The sequence below is a fragment of the Lycium barbarum genome, chromosome 2 (assembly GCF_019175385.1).
Source record: "Lycium barbarum isolate Lr01 chromosome 2, ASM1917538v2, whole genome shotgun sequence".
Lineage (NCBI taxonomy): Eukaryota > Viridiplantae > Streptophyta > Magnoliopsida > Solanales > Solanaceae > Lycium > Lycium barbarum.
In genome coordinates, this window is record NC_083338.1 from 97,179,778 (window position 1) to 97,186,665 (window position 6,888).

A 6,888-nucleotide genomic window follows, 5' to 3' on the forward strand; every position below is an offset into this window, starting at 1 on the left:
GTGGTCTAAAAAAGGTCATAATCTTGAATTTTTTAAGGATTTGTGATTGGGATGATAGTGTAGCGCATGGGTGAGCTAAAAAAGGTTGTGATTTGAATTTTGTGAGATCACGGTAGCGTAGCACATGGATGGGCTAAAATGTATCACGACTTAAGTTTCGTTACCGAAATCTCTCGGTGGCCCCCACGAGTCAATCAAAAGAGAAGAAACACTCAAGAGGTAAATGTGTTAGTTCGTTAATCATGATAAGATATGTAACATCTGTTTTACTCGAAACATATTGTCCAAACTTCGGCTAACATAGAGACTTTTGGAGATGGACAGGATTTTGCGCATTCGACTGATTTTTGTGCGACTTTGGTAATCTTTGGATGTGACAGTGGTCTTTGAGGATGACTCGACCATTTTGGACTTGAAGTGTTTGGACTTTGAAAGGGCAAAGTATGACCTTAACGATCTTTTGGGTCTGATAAGAATGATATTTTAGGAAAGAAGTAGTTATGGGAAATTTGCGATGGCTGGGCTATTTGTCTTAAAACTTTAGAGGTTGCGAGGACCGAGGGGTGCGGCTCTTAGCAATATTGAGTGTAAAAATGTGCTTTTGGAAATGACGTGATTCACGTGGATTGGATGATGATCAAACGACGTTTTAGAAGTTTTAGAAAACTTGACTTTTGACGTGGTGTTTCGAGATTTTACTTCAGGGTGCGTTTTGACGACATTCTAAGATTCTAACGGCATGTACATCCTTTAATTTTTCACATAGTTGGATGCGGGCGGTCTTCCTGTCCGATTCAGGTAGGTCTGAGATACTCAAACCGGTCTATGGTCCGTATGCGCTATACCAGTAGGGATTTGGCTTCACTCTACACTAGTTATTCTAGAGTGATTTTTCAAGCAAATGAAATAGGTTACCCGAGCGGATAAGCTGGGGGTGGGCTCTCTAAGGCTGTGGAATGACCGCATGCCCACTCGACCTTAGAGACCTCCAAAGAATATAGCAAAAGGGTTTTTTGGTGAAGGTACGACCACAGCTCATCCCGCGTCGTCACCCTTGGAAAAAATGTAAAATAAATGCCAGGAGTGGCGGAATATGCATGCATGAATGACAGTTATTTTGTGGGAATTTAAACACATAAACAGTTTATATCACTTAGATAATTTATATCATACAAGACACACAAATTATTGGAACCCTTATGGTTAGAACCTTAAATTATCCCTAGCAGAGTCGCCATCTGTAGCAGGTGGATATTTTTTCTGATTCGCATTTGCACTTGCCTCATTTAAAAAGGAAAGTGTCCCGGAGAAGTACGGTTGTCACTCGTACCGGGAAAAAGGAAAAATATACCTCTACGTAATGGTACTCTAAATGGATATGTTTTAGAGTCGCCACCTAATTTTTAGGAAATTAGTAAAACCAATTCGAAAAGGGTTCATTTAAAACGGTTAAATTTTAAAAGAAACCTAATCTAACTAAAGTATGCGTAAGGGTTCTGGTGATCCCCCGGGGAAGGTGTTAGGCACTCCAGTATTAAGGATCCGTAAAATACGGTTGACCTACGGGTTCTAATAGTATGCCTTTGTAGATATAAATTTCTTGTGATAAAAACAATTTTTGTTTCATATTTTCGCAAATAGAAATTAGTCATTCATGCCAAAAACACTCCTTTTCAAGAAACGAAAAATGGTAGAGTTTTGCCCAAAATTGGGCGTTTTTTGAATTTCGGATTAGAACACCTAGGTTAAAATCCGAAGGCGTTAACCTAGGTAGAACACTACGTAAGCCCACCCGAGTTTAGAAAAAGGTTTTTTTAGAAAAAATATTTTTAAGTATAGAAAACGGTTTTTGAAAATAGTTTTTATAGGCATACTAATATACTCCATAGGCTAGCCATATTTTTAGAATTTTTATCCAATTCTTGGTTTTAATCTTTACAAAAAGTCTCAAAGTTAACTCATTAGCCTTTTTTAATGGTCAAAACAGTTCACCCAAAATGATAATCCAAGTTTACAAAACATCTTTTTCAACTCAAGTTCCGAATCAATCATAGTAGTCCTAAAGTTTGTCTATAAGTTCAAAATCATATCAAACATATCCAAAATCCTCAAAATAATCCGCAATCATAAATTTGCCTAAACCGTTTTTTCTTTAAATTTTGAAAATCAATTTTTAGCAAATCTTAGGCGTGATAATCTCATTCAGGGTTTCAATTTATATACAAGTATAAATATATATAATCAAGTAAATAATATAAAGAGAGTAGGGAATTGGGCCGACCAAGCCCAATAGAAAAATGAATAAATAAATATTTCTGCTCCAAATTATGTTCCACTGCCTTAGTCCTTCCATGATAGGGGTTGACTCGATCTAGAAATGTTAGTGGGCCTCGAAAGATCCACCAACAAATTGAGGAGGTCACAAAAGATAGGTGTACAAAACATTAGTAATAGGCCGAGGTGAATTATTTAATTTACAAAGCCAAAAAGATGAATTACAATACTTTTAAACCAAGCCCATAATTATCATACTTATAAAAAAGAGGACAATTTATGCAAAATACCCAATAGCTGCTATGAATTAGTAACAAACTCACAAGAACTAAGGTTTTTTTTTTTTTTAACATATCAAAAGCTAACAAGAATGAATAAATCACACTAAACCTGTCAACACAATGTCAAAATTCTAACTTAAGCTACTATTTTTCTTATTTTTATCAATTTTAATTAATCTAAAATCACTTAACATTGTCAAAAATAGTAATAAATCCATAGGATACTCACTTAATCATGTAAACAAAGTTAGGCTAGCACATAGTCCTTTTCAACTACACAAGCATCATAAATAACATATAATCATAACTTAAAATGAAATAAGGGATGGAATCTCTTTTTCTTATTTTTATCGATTTAATTAACCTAATATCACTTAGCGTTGTCTAAATCAACTTCTAATTTATTTTCATTTTTTCAAATAGTAATAAATTCACATAATATCCACTTAATCATCAAGCAAGACTAAGCTAGCAAAGAATTATTTTTAACTAACACAAGTATCATAATAAATATATAATCATAACTAGAAATGAAATAAAGGATATCAATTTAACTTACCTAAAATCACTTAACATTTTCTAAATCAAACTTCTAATTTATTTTCATTTTTTCAAATGGTATCAAATTCACATAATATCCACTTAATCATCAAATAAGACTAAGCTAGCAAATAATTATTTTTACCTAACCCAAGTATCATAATAAATATATAATCATAACTAGAAATGAAATAAAGGACAGAATGAGCGGTTCCTTTTGATGGGGCAACCTAAAGATCAAAATGAGGATTGGTTCAATCTACTTCAAGCACCAAACACCTCACAAATCTTTAAACCCCTTTTTCTTTTAATTTTTTTTTCTTTTTCTATATGTATATCTTATATTTGTATCTTTTGTTGATAAGCTTTAAATATATAAATCAAACTTTAGCTTTTAGGATGCCAAATTTGAACTCTTTTTTTCGTTTTTTATTCCTGTCAAAAACGTCCCCCCCCCCCCCCCCCCCCCAATAAAAAGGTCTTTTTTTCTTAAGGTTCATCCCTTCTATTTGTAGGCAAGCCAATTCAGAATTCTGTGGATAAAAATAGGCCATGTGGCCATAGCTTTTTCCCCTAAAATCCTTATTCAAATTTTCAAAAATCATCCAACTAAGCAATTAGAATTCTATGGACAAAAATAGGTCACATGGTCGTACTTTTCCCTCCAAAATCCTTATTCAAATTTTCAAAATCATCCAACTAATCATTTAGAATTCTATGGACAAAAATAGGCCACTTGGCCGTACTTTTCCCCCCAAAAAAACCTTATCCAAATAGTACCAACAAAGGTACAAATGGATAAAATCCCCTTCTTATTTTTTATAAAAATGTAGCATAGTCTTTATACAATTTTAGGTTGTTTAGTCTAATACGCCCCTCGTAAAATAATATTTTGATGAAATAAAAATTATAATACGTCGTTTTAAAATACGAGCTTCAAAATGAGCCCAATATTGATATACTTCCGAGCAACATTTAAAAATGTGAAAAAATGCAATCAAAATGAACCGTAATTCATATGTCATTTTTAATTATAAATTTTTCTGAGTTAGACGGAGCGGGATATGTATCTTCTTTTCAAATCCCGTTTGTGAAAGTAAATTACTCGTAATTTCTTGTAATTGTTAATTTATATGAAAATAATAATTAAACGTCAATTTTTGTAATTTTCTCGGGATTTTTAAATTTTTAATTTTTTAAGGGCATCCTTACTCCGTCTTGGACACGGAAAATTTGAAAATTAAAATACGTGTTTTATGAGTTGAAAATTAAGTGTCAATAGAAATATGCCTCCTCATTTCCTTCAAACACACTATGGACTCGATTTACCACTAGTCAAGAATCGTATTTTGCCTCGATTATCTCAGAACCCAATACCTAGGCTAATTGAGGCCTGTAATCAAAGCCTCATACTAGGCCTCATTGTTAGGTAAAGGGACACTATATATGGCTTGCCTCAAAATTTCTCCGGTTGGAGTATGTAATACTATCCCTAAACTAATTCCCTTAACATTAGACGATCCGGCAGTATAGAGCAGCCAAACCCCGGGGTAGTCCCCGAGACCAAGGCAGCCTCCGTTTTCGCTTGAGGAGCAACCCCTGGAATGAAATCATCAGCAAATTTCGCCAGATCATGTGACTTAATTGTAGTCCGGGGTTTATATTCTACATCGAATTCACTTAAATCCACCGCTATTTAGCGAGTCGTCCCGAAATTTCAGGTTTGTGAAGTACGTTCCGTAAGGAAAACGTAGTCATTACGACAATAGGGTGGCACTAGAAGTAAGGCTGGCTTTCGTGATACCATCACTAAAGGAATAGACAACCTTAGCGGGTACCGAGTTTTGTCCCCTGACGTGATTCTACTCACATAATAAACCAGAAATTGCACTTCTTTTTCTTTACGTTCCAAAAAGGCACTTAACACTAAATCTGAGATGACCAAGTACACCAAGTGTTTTTCTCCGTTCCTCGAATTTGACATGAGCAGAGGACTAGATAAATATGCTTTCAGATCGCGAAGATCCTGTTACATTCCGGCAATAACTCAAAGTCATTTTTTTATTTGAGTAGTAAGAAGAACTTATGGAACTTTACTGATGACAGGGATATGAATTTGATGAGGGCTTATGTCTGATCGATCAGCTGCTGTACCACCTTCATGTTGTCCAGTGAATTGGAAACGTCCTCGATTGCTTTGATTTTGTTTGGGTTTACCTCAATTACTCTTTGAGAGACTAGGAACCCAAGAACTTTCCGGAGCCTACTCCGAAAGCATACTTCTTCGAGTCGAGCTTCATGTTGATCTTGTTTAAAATTTTGATCGTTTACTGTAAATGATTCATGTGGTCTCTTTCACAGACACTCTTAATGAGCATATCATCTATGTAAACTTCCATTGTTTTCCCAATTTGTTGTTCAAGAATTGTATTCACTAGCCCCTGATAAGTGGCTCTGGCGTTTTTTAGCCAAAAAGGCATCATGTTGTAACAATAAGTTCCAAAATTGGTGATGAAAGACGTTTTCTCTTAGTCCTCCGGGTGCATCCAGATCTGGTTATATCCAGAGTATGCATCTAGAAAACTCATAACCTCATGTCCAGTCGTAGCATCAATCATTTGATCTATGCTCAGAAGTGGAAAAGAGTAATTCGGGCACGCCTTATTAAGATCTTTGAAATCAATGCACATTTTAATTTCCTCTTATAGGTACTATGAGTACATTTGCTAGCCAATCTGGGTATTTAACATCCCGGATAGACCCTATATTAAGCAACCGAGATATCGTTTCTTTTACAAACTTGTTGCGAACATCAGCAATAGGACACTTTTTCTATCATACATGATGAAAACTGAGGTCCAGGCCCAACTTGTGGGTCGTAACCTCCGGAGGAATACTTGTCATATCCTTATGTGACCTAGTGAAGCAATCACTATTAACTTTAACATATTGACGAATAATTTCCCTGAGTTACCGAGATTAACCACGTGTCCAGGTATACCTTTCTTTCCGGTAGCTCAAGATGCAAAGCGATCTACTCAAGTTCCTCAGCCATTAATTTTGTGGCATCCGAATCATCAGGCACCTGAAAGCACCTCAGAACCTAGTGTTTATTTGGGATCTCACTTTTCGAATCCATTTTCCCTACCTCTCCCTGTTGGATTGCATCTGGGATGGGCTCAGGCTCTTGTGATTTCTATTTGTCTTCAGTGACTACTTCACCGACCTTTGGTTCCTCAATGCCAAACATCTCCCTTATTTCCGGTTGCTCTCCCCTGATTTGTCTTATTTCTTCTAGAGTGGGAGATTTTACTAGCAAGTGCAAAGTCAAAGGAACTGCTTTCATATCATGGAGCGATGGTCTCCCAAATATTTCATTATATCATATGTCACTGTCTATCACATAGAATTGGTTTCCTTTATGACTCCTTCGGCTTCCAGTGGTAAATAGATCTCGCATTCCATAATTTCACTTTCCATTTTAAACCCAGTGAGTGTCCTCGTAGCCGATACGATTTTTCCTAGCATTTCCATCTCCTCCACCACTTTCCTACAGATGATGTTGGCCAAGCTTTCTAGGTCAACCAGCACATGCTTCACTTGGAAACAACCAATAGATACAGTGATAACCAGGGAATCATTGTCTAGAAAGGTGAAGTCGATTGCATCTTCATCAGCAAAAGTGAGGGTGTCTTCATTTGGTAATTCTCAGAATCTATTATCCCTCATCACATAGATCTTTGTTTTCTTGGCCGTCGTGAAGGATGTACCAGAAATCATAGATCCCCCAAAA